The sequence below is a fragment of the Molossus molossus genome, unplaced genomic scaffold, assembly GCF_014108415.1.
Source record: "Molossus molossus isolate mMolMol1 unplaced genomic scaffold, mMolMol1.p scaffold_m16_p_19, whole genome shotgun sequence".
In the NCBI taxonomy this organism is placed as follows: domain Eukaryota; kingdom Metazoa; phylum Chordata; class Mammalia; order Chiroptera; family Molossidae; genus Molossus; species Molossus molossus.
In genome coordinates this window covers 14,638,979-14,651,895 of record NW_023425354.1, presented here as the reverse complement: position 1 = coordinate 14,651,895, position 12,917 = coordinate 14,638,979, and the positions used below count along the sequence as shown (strand labels likewise).

The window sequence follows — 12,917 nt, the reverse complement described above, 5'->3', positions numbered from 1 at the left end:
AGCTTTTTCTCTTTGATCTTCCTTCTTCCCATAACTGTGATTTCTGTTTCTGGACTTTTCTCTGGGTTTTCTCTGGGTACTAGACACTGTGCACTGAAGAGAGGCTGCTGGGCTTTTCCTGAAATACGCCCGTGGGGCCCAGAAACCAAATGTGTGCCCTTGGCTTCACTGTCCTGTCTCTCGCTGGGCCAGATTTCTGATGGTCAGTTGTAATTGATCCAGATAGCTGTACACCTAGATTGGACCTGCTTCCAAAGTTATGTTGAATTTTTTTTTTTCAAGATAGTTTCTTAACTCCATGCAGTTTTCCATTTTCCCAGCTCTCACTAGATATTCCACTTTGTCAAGCATGATTATTTTATCCAAATCAGAGGGGCATGACCCAGGGACACCATGCTGGATAATATTTTCATTTCTTTATTCCAATTTCAATAAGAGGCCTTATTGATAAATACCAAAACTATTGTGCTAACCTCAGTAGATGTGACAGAATTGTCTGGTTTCCCCTTTATCTAAAGAACCTCTATTTTTGCCCGGCTGGTATGGCTCAGTGGTTGAGCATCAACCCATGTACCAAGAGGTCACCGGTTCGATTCCCAGTCAGGGCACATGCCCAGGTTATGGGCCCTATCCCCAGTGGGAGGCATGCAGGAGGCAGCCAATTGATGTTCTCTCTCATCAACGTTTCTATCTCTCTCTCCCTCTCCCTTCCTCTCACTCTAAAAATTAAGAAAGCAAAGAACATGTTAAAGAGCCTCTATTTTTATATTTTATGGACCCTTGCTGCACACATTTCATTTTAGAAGGTAAGTTTTCTGGAGCCCTGTAGGCTATACCTTCAGCACAGAGGGGCTTCTCACATCCCTGCTTCTCTAAATCCCTTTTGGAACAAAGTGGATACAAATACCGAACAACTGCAGCTCTCTATAGTGTTCAGACACCCCCAGCCCCCACTAGATCTTAGAGAATCACATTGCAGAGTGGTTTGTGGCATCAGAGTGCCGTGGCCAGGTCTCCGTGGCCAGGTCTCCGTGGCCAGGTCTTCGTGGCTCTCTGCATTAAATGTGAGCCCGAAAGGCTGCACACCAGCTGTTAGCAAGCCCAGCCCCTTTGTCTCATCACTTGTCTTCGCGTGTGTTACCTTTCCCATCCAGGGGCCCTCACTGGCTCCGTAGGCATCACCCCTGTCAGGTACCTCTGGTGGGGTTCCCATGGTTCCAGGTAAGAATCACACATGTACACATTGTCACCCCAAGCCACCGCTGTCTCTGTGATTGATCACAGAGTGGCCCTGATGCCTAGAATCAAGGTTAAGTGTCTTGGCCACCTTGTCCCGTCAGCCACACCAGTGGCCGCAGGCAATTCATAATGTGAATAAAAGGAGCATCTTGCTGTGGGACAAATCTGTGACTTTGTTACAACGGCATTTTGTTTTGCCAAAATGGAAATGGACGTATTGCTATTTATCAGATTATAAACATAATCCATGTTTATAAAACAGTTTAATAAAACAAAAAATAGACACCAACAAAAGAAAGTCTCCATAATTCTACTTCCCTCCCAGAGAAAGCCTCTGCTCTGCACAGACCCACATATATGTTACTTTCTTTCTGTGCAAATTCTGTGCGTGCACACTTCTAAAACTGCCACGGAGACCTGGTACAGGTGGGCTCTGCCAGCGTGTCTCTGCCTCGTCTCCTTCCAGAGAGCTCGGCTTCTCGCAGGGTGCTCCAGGACACGGTTTTGGCCCTGTCTCCAGGCGTCACGGGATCGGGGCATGATCTCACTGGGTACACCATCTGCCCCGCCTGGCCAGAGGCTGCAGCAGGAGGGCCAACGGGCACCACATGTCGTTGGATCCAAAGTGGGGTGGGGCTCTGTGCCCTGAGAAGCTGTTTAGTCTGAAAATGCAAACAGGATACACAGAGGTTTGGCTAAATGAATGGGTGATACGGTCATGGTGATAGTAACCGCAGCTGACACTTACGTAGTGTTTACTGGGAGCCAGTGATGGTTCTAAGCACTTGACATATCTTGATTCATGTAATCCCCACATTTTACAGACAAGGCAATGGAGACTCTGAGAGGTTGAGGGACTCGCCCAAGGCCACCCAGCGAGTAAGCAGTGAATCTGGAGTGGGACACGCCCCCAGGCTGCCCTGTTGTTATCTTCGGCCCTGATGCCACCAGGCAGCAGTACCCACGCACCTCTGTTAAAGAGAGATTTGGGGACGGTGTGCTTGATCTGGTATGGCATTTCTTGCGTGTGCTCAGAGGACACTATTTTCCGTTCTCCCGAGCCCATGCTGCATTCGGGCCGCTCATTACTGAGGGACAAGTGCTGATTAGCGGTCAACTCCCACCGTCCTCCTCCCCCATATCCTCCAGAGGATGTCCTCAGACTGACAAAATAGAAATGAAAACATCTTAAAAGCTGCCGACTTTTCTTCCTAATTCTCCTCTTCCCTGCATTTCTTTCTGTTGTTCCCATCTAATGAAATGGTATGACAGAAAGGGCCGGTTTCTGGCCGTTCCTCGTGGCCCCTCAAGCCCCTCTCCCCCTGCCCCGGGCACGTTGTCAGCAGGCTGACTGTGTGCTGAACGCTCGGGCCCTCTGTCCCGCCCCAAATCACCTGACACATCCTCTCGGCTTGCCCATCGCTTTGTGTGGGCGCCAGCACTTCCAAGACCTTCCCAGGGGACCCCTCCTTCCCTCCTCTCCACCCGCTGCCCCAAAGCTGCCTGTCTCTCCTTCCTGCTCTCACCCCGCCCCCTCCGGGACAGAGGCACGAAGGCTCTTGTGTTGGCCCCTAAGTTAACCCTTCAGGAGGAGCCTCCTCATCCCCATCACACATCTTCTCCTTGCTCCTAACCCACGTTATGACAGCAGTGCCCTACGTCAATCTAGAACGTCAGAGCTCACCACAGTGCTGCTTCGTGTGCATTTTTCAGTGACCCTCACAGACACTGTGAGACAGGTCATCGTACCCATGTTACAAATGACGACTCCGAGGTTCCAGTGACTGGCCCAGCATTGGCCATGAGCAGTCCACACTAAGACTCAAACCCAGGGCTCTTGACTCCACACCAGGCGTCTCGCCACCCAAAGGCATGGAGAGATCGCGATCAGGAGCAGGGTCCCTCAGAAGGATTTGGAGCCGAGCCTGCACCTTGGAAGCCAAGGGCTCAGGGAGTCTGGCCATTCACCCAACTAACTAGGCGGACTTGGTGCAGTCCCCAGAAGGAGGGGGTGAGAGGTCTCTCGGTGCACCTGTGGGGTAGACACAAATATGGCATCTCCAGCGCATGGGACCCTGCTTCATGGGAGAGCCCCAGGTCCAAGGGGAAGCGAACCCAGGGTGGTGGGGGCAGAACGGAGGTTGACCCCAACCCCTGTTCTGAGGGCCAGACCTCAAAGTGCCTTGAGAAGGAAGCAGCCTAAGTGCTATTCATCAGCCCATAACAGCTAATGGAGGAGCAGGAGCAGGTGCTTCTGAGAACCCATAATGCTCTTTGCAAGGGGCCCAAGGGTGCATTTGAGAGGCCTCCCAGCACCCACGGAGCTGCTGAGGCCGGAGCCCGACGGAGGAGGCCCATCCGTCATCAGATGTCTGGACCAAGTGGAGTATCCATCCAGAGCTGGGGAAAAGGAAAAGCCGCATTTCCCAAGTGTCAAGTGTCTAAGTTCTTCCTACTTCTTTCTTGACAGCCTTTACTCTTTCCTCTGCCCGTCTCCTTTTCTTCCTTCCTTCCCTGACTGTGATTTGTTTCTGAACGTAAATGTTGTCCAGGCCTTTCTCTGGATAATGGACACTGAGCACCGAACAGAGGCTGCGGGGCTTCTCCTGAAATATGCCCTTGAGGCCCAGAAACCAAACGGGTGCCCTTGGCTTTGATGTCCTGCCTCTCTGACCTGAATGTCTGATGTGTCCATTTTAACTGATCCAGGTAGTTGTACACCTGGACTGGACCTGGTTCCAAAGTTGTACTGAAATTCTTTTTTGTTTTTGTTTTTTTCAAGATAGTTTCTTCACTCCACACAATGTCTTCATGTCCCTGACATTGCTCCGCCTGGCTCGCAATCAGTTCCATAACAGCCAGGCCTTGCACCCAGAACACTTCCCATTCCTAAGCTGAGCTGTCCAGCAAATCACCAAACACCAGACTGTCCGCAGCTCCGCCACTCTCGACATCCAGGTGAGGTCCCCCGGCCTTTCTGGGCTTCAGTTTCCCCAGCTGCACAGTGGTGTTGAGATGCCCGTGCACTTCGCAAAGGTGTAGTTGGGGTGGCTCCTCCTACATTAGGGCTCCGGGCAGGGCTTCGTGACTTGGTGGTGGAGGTCCAGAGACCCACCCAGTGTCAAACTAAAGGCTAGGACTGCAGATGCAAAGCCTGTGCTTCTCCCCTCAGCCTGGGCAGCAGCATCAATGCATAAGGTGGGGATAATAATATTCTTTCCTTCACATAGGTTGTTGTGAGGATTAAATGAGATATAATGTGCATACAGTGCCAAGCAATAGAAGTAATTTTTCCTATTAAGAGGAAATCACGGATAGCTAAACACAGGGATGGGAAGACTTTAAGAGGTCCCCACCCCAGCACATTTTAAGTGTAATCTTGGTTTGTAGACCATTGGCTGCTTGTTAGATCTGGAAGGCAGAGACACAACAAATAATAGCCACTGAAGATCAGCCAGAAATTAAGGCTGATTAATACCAGCATGTTATTAAGTGAATAAAGTAGGCTACCGAACACCTGGTGTAGGGAGAATTCTATGTGAGCATGAGAGAGGTGTCTGCAAGGAAGTTCCCTGCAATGTTAATAGTGGTTATTTCGCTTTCCTCTTTCACATTTTTGAACTTTTATTTTATTTTATTTTATTTTTTTTTATCCTCACCCGAGGATATTTTTCCTTTTTTTTTTTGTACAGATAGAGTGGGAGGGAGAGAGAGGAAGGGAGAGAGAGAGAGAAACATCGACGTGAAGGGACACATCGAGTGGCTGCCACCCGCACAACCAACCAGGTCTGGGGACAAACTGCAACCGAGGTACGTGCCCTTAGCGGGAACCGAACCCGGGTCTCTCCGGACCGCAGACCGACGCTCCAACCGCTGAGCCAAACTGGCCAGGGCACATTTTTGAACTTTTAAATAATGACTATGAATTACTTTTGTAAAAGAACAAATTCTGTCCACACACTCTACATTTTTCAGGACTAACACTGGTTTGCCCAAGAAAAGCAATTTTTTGCTCTGGTTTTGGATTTGACATCAGAAGAGACTCCTTCTTATCCATTTAGTGCTCTGAGTTCAGGGAATTTATCTCAGGTAGAGTTCACGTGGTGGCCAGGGACATAGGTGGCCCCTGAACAGGACAGAGGCCCATCAGGATGGTCACATGAGAGCGTTGCCCTCCATGAAGACTGACATCAAATACTTACCAAGAAGGGAGTTGGAGTTCTGAAAACAAAGGCCACCCAAGCATGATCTGTCACCCTAACAGATGTCATAGCCCTATTTGGCTATACCAGTGGTTACAAAGGAGGAGAGAAACCTTCACTGCAAAAATCAAAACAGAAACCTTCGGCTTAAAACCAGAGTGTCCCCTCAGCTACAGTCTGAGTTTCCTTAGGAAGGGGGACATTCGCCACTGACATCAGCCACGGCACATCGTGTGTGCACAGCCTCACCACCTCCCCCGAGCAACCTTCATTCATGCTCCTTACAGTTGTTCATTGTTCTCTGGACGGGAGCCTAGGATTATTCCCGTTTCTTCTCGCCAGCATAAGTCTTTCCTCTATATGAGCTCCTTTATCTGCTCTCCACTTAATCTGGCGGTTCTGCTTAAAATCTGGGTGTTCTTCTTTTTCAGACTTGGTTCTAGAACATTCTGTGGTGCACCGAGACGTGATGTGACCACAAGCTCACACTTGAGACTCCTCTGAGGTTTCCCGTGCTGGCTTCCTTCCAGCAGGTCTCACTGAGGACTTCCCTGTGCTGGGTGCCAGCTGTGGGGGCGGCGGAGAGGACAGGTTCAAAGGAGTGTCTCCTCAGGCACTCACAGTGGGAGCAGCTGTTAGTGACAAGCGTCTGGAGCAACAGCTGGCCAAGGTCCAGCCTCAAGGGGGTGTTGATTGACGCCCTCCAGGTGCATTCTCTTCCTTTAGGTACAAGTTGGCTCCCTGTCCCCTGAGCACAGGGATTTCCTATTGATCTTGGCCCTAGACTTCACCTCAGCTCAGGAGACTAATATGCCTGCCCTTTCACTAACTTTTATGTCTTAAAGCAAAGCAGTTGAACCATAAGCATTCAAGAATAGAGTGTAAATACAAAGAGAACGTTTTCAAAGGAGCCTGAAGCTTTAGTTCATTTGAACAGATGTCCTGACATTCGTTAACGGTATCCCCGTCACCGCTCGATTTAATCGGCTGGCTTGGAGGTGGGATTCTGGTGCCAGGCTGCCTGGGCCTTGAACCCTGAATCCATTACATGCCTACTGTGCAACTTTGGGCGACCAACGCAACGTTCCTGTGCTTCTGTTTCCCCATCTAAGGAAGTATGCATAATAAGAAAGGCAGTTGTGTGAATTCAATGAGTCAATACCTGGAGATGCTTGAAACATGGTTCCCATCGCTGGGGAATCCTGTTTGCCACCCTGGTGCACTCACTGTGAAATTCACGGGGGTGCAAAAACAGGGACCTCAGCAATGCAGGTGGGATGCGGGAGCCAGCAATCATCTCGGAGAACAAAGTTCATGTTACGGTTATTTCTGTATTCTACTTGATCTTCAGCTATCTGAAAGAGATCCACTGAGGGTGCTTGGTTTTTTTAATGGCAGCTTTATTGAGGTATATCACATGTCATCAAACTCACCCTTTAATGTGTATAATTCCGTGTTTTCAGCCTGTTCACCCAGTTGTGCAGTATCGTTACTCTCCACTCGTTTGGGTTTTTAACTGGGGGGGGGGGGGGTTCTAAGGGCGATCTCCCTTTATCTGGACAGAGTCCCCGGGCCTGGTGGCGGTGATTCCGCTGAGTCACCGCGGGCGGGCGGGCAGCCTGCTGTCCTTCCCCGGAGTGGGCGGCGGGGCGGCGGGGCGGCGGCAGTGGGCACCGGCCGGGTGTCTGCTGCCCCCTAGCGAGGGCTGCCGCTCAGCCCCGCAGCGCCCCACCTGGCGCCGCACCCGAGTGGGCTGGGCTGCGGTTGTTCCAGCCCCAAGGCGCGGGCGGAGCGCGGACTGCGGAGCCGGAGAGCCAGGGCACCGACCTGCCTTTGCCTTTCCTCCACCTCCAGCCCGCACAGGGTCGGTGCACCAGGCCTGGGTGAGGAGAGGGGCGGTGTCTAACTTTCTCCTGGGAAGATACTGGTGGGTACCGCAGGGTAGAGATGAGTTTTAGCGTCGGAAGATCAGAGTTCAGCCCTGCCGGGGTGGCTCAGTTGGATGGAGCATTGTACTGTCCACCAACAGGTTGCGGGTTCAATTCCCAGTGAGGGCACATGCCTGGGTTTCCTGGTCCCCTGTTAGGGTGGATGGGAAGCAACCAATTGATGATTCTCTCTCATGTCAGTGTGTCTCTCTCACTCTCTCTCTCTCTCTCTCTCTCTCTCTCTCCCTCTCTCTCTCTCAAAAAAAAAAAATCAATAAAAGCATATCCTCTAGGGAGTATTAAAAAATATATCAGCCCTGTCCGGTTTGGCTCAGCGGTTAGAGCATCAGCCTGCGGTCCAGAGAGACCCGGGTTCAGTTCCCGCTAAGGGCACGTACCCCTGTTGCAGTTTGTCCCCGGCCCTAGCAACCACTCGATGTGTCCCTTTCATCTTTTTCTCGCTCTCCCTCCCACTCTATCTGAACAAAAAATGGAAATGGAAAAATGTCCTCGGGTGAGGATAAAATATATATATATATATATATATATCTCAGAGTTCAAACTCTGCTCTGTGGCTAAGCTGTATGACCCTCAACAGGTGACTGAGCCTCTCTGAGCCTGTTTCCTCATCCAGAAAGGGAGAACAATCATCCCTCTCATGGGGCTGTTGTAGTACAGAGATACTCTCTCTGAAGCCCCGTGACTGGCTTGTAGTCAGAGTCAGGGCTCAAATGAACAGATACCATTAATATTCCAAAACTGCCCAGAGTGTGTCCAGTGCTGCCAAGGAGCTTTCTAGAACCTGAATTACTCATTACCAAAATGCACTGCTGTGGGTGAGAAAAGCAGAAGGAATAGGGAGGGTGGTGGTAGGCGCAGGAAGGCTGTTTGGTCTTCCCCTCCTTGAGCGGAGCGGCCCCAGGTCAGGTGATACCTGCGGACCCTGGAGAGCTGTGCAGGAGCAGAGGGCCGGGGGGGGGGGGGGCACACGGGCACCGGAACTGTTCCCGTGTCCCAGAGGGCAGCAGGGCCAGGGGAGCTGTAATCCCTGCAGCTTCCCTCATCCTCTCTCCACCTGTACTCTGCTCTTTTTTTTTTTTTTTTCCTTTATTGATTTTAGAGAGAGAGGAAGTAAGAGGTGAAAGAGAGAGAAACATTGATGAGAGAGAACATCGATTGGCCGCCTCCTGCATGCCCCCCACTGGGGATTTGACCCACAACCTGGGCATGTGCCCTGACTGGGAATCGAACTGGCGACCTGTTTGTGCATGGGTCGATGCTCAAGCACTGAGCCACACCAGCTGGACTAGACTGTGTTCTTGGTTCCTCTGTCCCCCTCAACCCTATGGACACTTTTCTCCCTTTCTTTGCCCCACCCCCACTGTGCCCATGCAAGCAGCGCTGGACTGGGGTGTGCCCCTCTGGGACAAGGCCCCAGAACAACTCCACAGGCTCCTTCCCCTCAGGGGCCTCCATTTACGCAGTTACTAAATGACAGGGACAGACGCCAGTAGCCTTGGGTTCACGCTTTCTCTGGTCGAGATGCAGTACTTTTCCCAGGGTCCCTAAAGAGTGGCTCATTTTAGTTCCCAGGTTTCACTCAACTTATGTTCCTCTCCTAAAATTTCTTCCTTCCCTCCCATCCTGCTGCCTCTAAGTCACTGCCTGGGAAGACAGGAGGTAGGAAATCAGAGAGAAAGAGAGAGGGAGACGGGGAGGGAGAGGGAGAGGCTGGTTGATTCGGAAGAATAAGAAAACAAAGAAAGCTCTTGGTGTGTTTATTTTCCCGTCTGTGTGTCTCTCTTAGATTACAGGGGTCCGGGAGGTGATGACCATGTCTAGTCTGGGCTGTGTACCCACCTCAGGGCCAAGCCTATTTGTGTGTTTATAGTCTGCTGCCTCTGCATGAGAGTCTTAGAGCCGGGATGTGCGCCGTGCCAGTGGTCAGTTGGTTTACATGTTCTTTGTCCAGTTCTTGCAGAGAAATCATCCTGCCCTGGTTCTCAAGGAGGAAGGTGGCAGGGGTCAGAGAGGAATGGGAAAGGAGGGAGGTGCGGAGATGCCAGGGCTCCTGCCTCTCCCCCAGGCCTGGGCTAGAGCCCTGCTGTCCGGTGAATGGCCACGGGGCTCCGGAGCAAGAGGAAACAGGCCCAGCGAACCCACTTAGAATAAACTGTCAGAGCAAGAAGGGACCTCAGAGGTCAATGAGTGACACTTTGTGCATGAAGACAGTTGAGAAAAGTGACTTGGTCACACAGCTTCAGGGTATAAATCCTGGACCACGGTCCTTCCACACCCAGACCTGTGCCCGACAGAAAGCTGAGGAACATCACATGGTCCAGGATGGAAGAACAGGCCGTGAGGGACAGGACACAGGCTTTGTATCCGGCATCGTCTCCTACTGGCTGTGTGACCCTGGGCAGGTCACGTCCCAGATTCCTCATCTGTCCAATAGAAATCTTAATATCTGTGCTGATGACAATGATGATAACTACCTCACAGGATTGCTGTGAGGGTCCAGTGACACGCCTGTGAGGTGCCCACATGGAACAAGTTCCTTCTTCGACAGGGGCCGTGTGGCACTGACTGTGCCAGGCCCTGGGGCTGCAGCCTCGTTGCCTCAGAAGATCCGTGAACCCAAGGGCGTTGCTGTCGGGAATGGTGGGGCGGGGTGGCGTGGTGAGCCTCCCTGATTAGGAGTTCTTCCCTTGCATTTCACTTTTTTCCCCAAAGGAAAATAGTGGCCCTTGAGAAGCACACAGTTCATTTATTTTGCATAGTGAATAGCTGCCTGTGTTTTCAAGGATGATTTAATTTCTCCAGCAGCCCATGTAACTCATTCAGCTTCCTATTGGTGCATCTGACTTTCTCCAGCCCTGCAGGGGTGGTGCTGGTGGGAGGGGGATCATTAGACGCCAGGGCACCACCACCCGCCACCCTGTTATCTGCTCCGTGGGCCCGAGCTAGGCAGCCTGGCAGCTGAAGGGCGTACACTCTGGCTGCAGGTCCCCGGAAAAATGGGCTGCTGCCTCGGGCCCCAGGAATGACCCTTAGTTCTCCTGCTCCTGACTTAAAACCTTATGGAAAACTCTAGGAGCAGCTGAAGAAAACACAACATCCAATGCAAAACACCACAGTGCGAATATAGGCAGCGACCAAAGTGCGCAGTGATTCTTGCTAAGACTTACGTTACAGGTTGTTTTTACGATTGAGAGAGAAGAAACGCTAGAAAGGCTGAACGCAGGAGTCCGTGAGGTACGGCCCACAGGCCAAACCCGCTGTGAGTGAAGAATGGCTTTTACATTTTTCACATGGCTGGAAAAAAAAGAAAAGAAAAATGCTATTTCATAACACATGAAAATTATATGCCTTTCAAACTTCAGTATCCAGATATAAAGTTAATTGGAGCACAGCCATCCGTGCCCACTCACTTAGGTACCTGTGGATGTCTGCTTTCCCACTGCAGTTCAATTAGATACAAAGAATTCGATCACTAAAAACATAGCAGAGCCCTGGCCGGTTGCTCAGTGGTTAGAGCGTCAGCCCGTGGACCAGAGAGACCCGGGTTCGGTTCCCACCAAGGACACGTACCTCGGTTGCAGTTTGTCCCTGGCCTCGGTTGGGGTCGTGTGGGTGGCAACCAGTCAATGCATCTCTCTCACAGCGATACTTATCTCTCCCTATTCCTCCCTCTCTCCCTCTTGCTCTATCTGAAGATAAATGCAAAAATGTCCTCGGGTGAAGATAAAAAAAAAAAGAAAAGAAAAAACATAGCAGAAAATATTGATGATATTTATGTATCATGGAGCAGTGGCATAAATCACAAAAGAAAATAGATTTGACTGTATGAAAATTAAAACCTGTCAGTCAGAAGCCACAAGAAACCAAAATAAGAGGCAACCAACTGGAGAAACTATTTGTCACAAATAGGATAAAGGGTTAATGTTATTCATAAAATAAGAGCCCACTCAAGTCATTACAATGCACACCAAGACCTGAACAGAGAAGCAAAGGATATAAATGGGCATTTTATGAAAGAGGAAGCCAACCCATCAGATTTTTACTTTTACACCTTCATCCACATGTTGCAGGAGGCAAACTGAGTCATTGAAAGGAGTCAGTCAAATCTCAAGACAAAACCATGGGGCTCCTTAAACTTCTTAGTGTTCACTAAAACCTTAGCTCAGTTGACTGGCCCGCCTCACCTGGGCCAGGTGTCGTGTCTCAAGCAAGTTAGGGACGCCTCAAGCTTCTGGACTAATTCCACCCCTGCAGGGTGGGGCTCCTGGTGAGTCAGCCAGATGAGGTGACTCATGGACCAGTCCCCGGGATGAGCAGTTGGGCAGTGAACCCCGGACGTCCTGAGAGAGGCTCCATCGGGAAGAATGAGGCAGGTGTTACTTCCTGGAGGGGCGGGAGGCAGTGGTTGAGTCCTCAGATAATGGAACTGGTGCCTTTCAGAAGAGGGGTTCTTATGTTTGGGGGCTTTCTAAGGGAAACAGACCAAGGGTAAAGAATGTCACCACCAAATCCTAACCCTGAAAGTTTGAATGGGGACTTTTATCTTCCCAAAAAAAAGTCCTGCTCATCCTTGGGAAGATGGCAAAGCTTCAGAGAAGCTCAGTCTCAGATGCCTTTCCCAAGAGCTCTCCGAGGGACAAGGGCCTCAGTCAGCATGAAAAGGCGCCCCTTCTCTGCAAGCTGGGCTGCCCAAAAGGGGTCAGGCCCCACCTTCTGCCTCACCCAGCAGAGTCCTGCTGACCTCATTCTGAAAACCTTCCTCCACCATCCCAGCTCTCGCCAGCTTCTTACCCTGCACGGTGCATGGAGAAGAGAGCTCAGGCACCCACAGCAGCGTGGCCTGCCTGGAAGAATGAAGCTGGCATGAGTATGCCAGTGGCCAGCTGGTATAAACAGTGCCAGAGATGGCTGTCCCACCACCAACGCTGGTCTTGGAAGAGTTATGTGGAGGGTCTGCCCCAGGGGTACCCTCCACCTTTTAGTTCACCATTATGTGAGTTGCCTAACACCGATAGAGATGACACTGTGGATTTTAAAACATTCTGCAACTCAACTCGTTTAGAGGATGCATAGCATCGGGTGTGCCCTTCACGCCTTTCCCATGGAGACATTATTAATTGATCACCGAAACTGAGAGCTAGAGGCCCCGGGGCAGGAAAGAGAAAGGCCCCGCCCACTCCGGTTTGTGTTATCAGCTCTTCCCTAACAACTGACCCACTTCGGGGCTCCTGGGTGCCAGGGAGAGAAGTTATGAAATGAAAACAGAAACAGAGGAGACAGCTATTACCAAATTATAAAGGAAAATGAAAGACTAATAGATTAAAATTATGAAAAATTATTAAAGTTACAAATATAAAAAGGAGAGAATGAAAGAAAAAAGCAGCCTAAAAGGATAAAAAGAGAGAAGATAACATCGGGAAAAAATTTTAAAGACATTTCAAAATAAATAAAAACATAGCTGAGATCTTTAAAGGGTAAGAAATAAGAAGACCAAAAGTTTTGCCCACTGGCAGTACTGTAGCCAATG

General features: G+C 50.5%; 1 protein-coding gene across 12 annotated transcripts in view; it reads left to right on the top strand.

Moving 5' to 3' along the window:
- Positions 1 to 12,917, top strand: part of MAPT (microtubule associated protein tau) — a 99,913-nt gene that overhangs the window by 32,201 nt on the left and 54,795 nt on the right. The window lies entirely within an intron of this gene.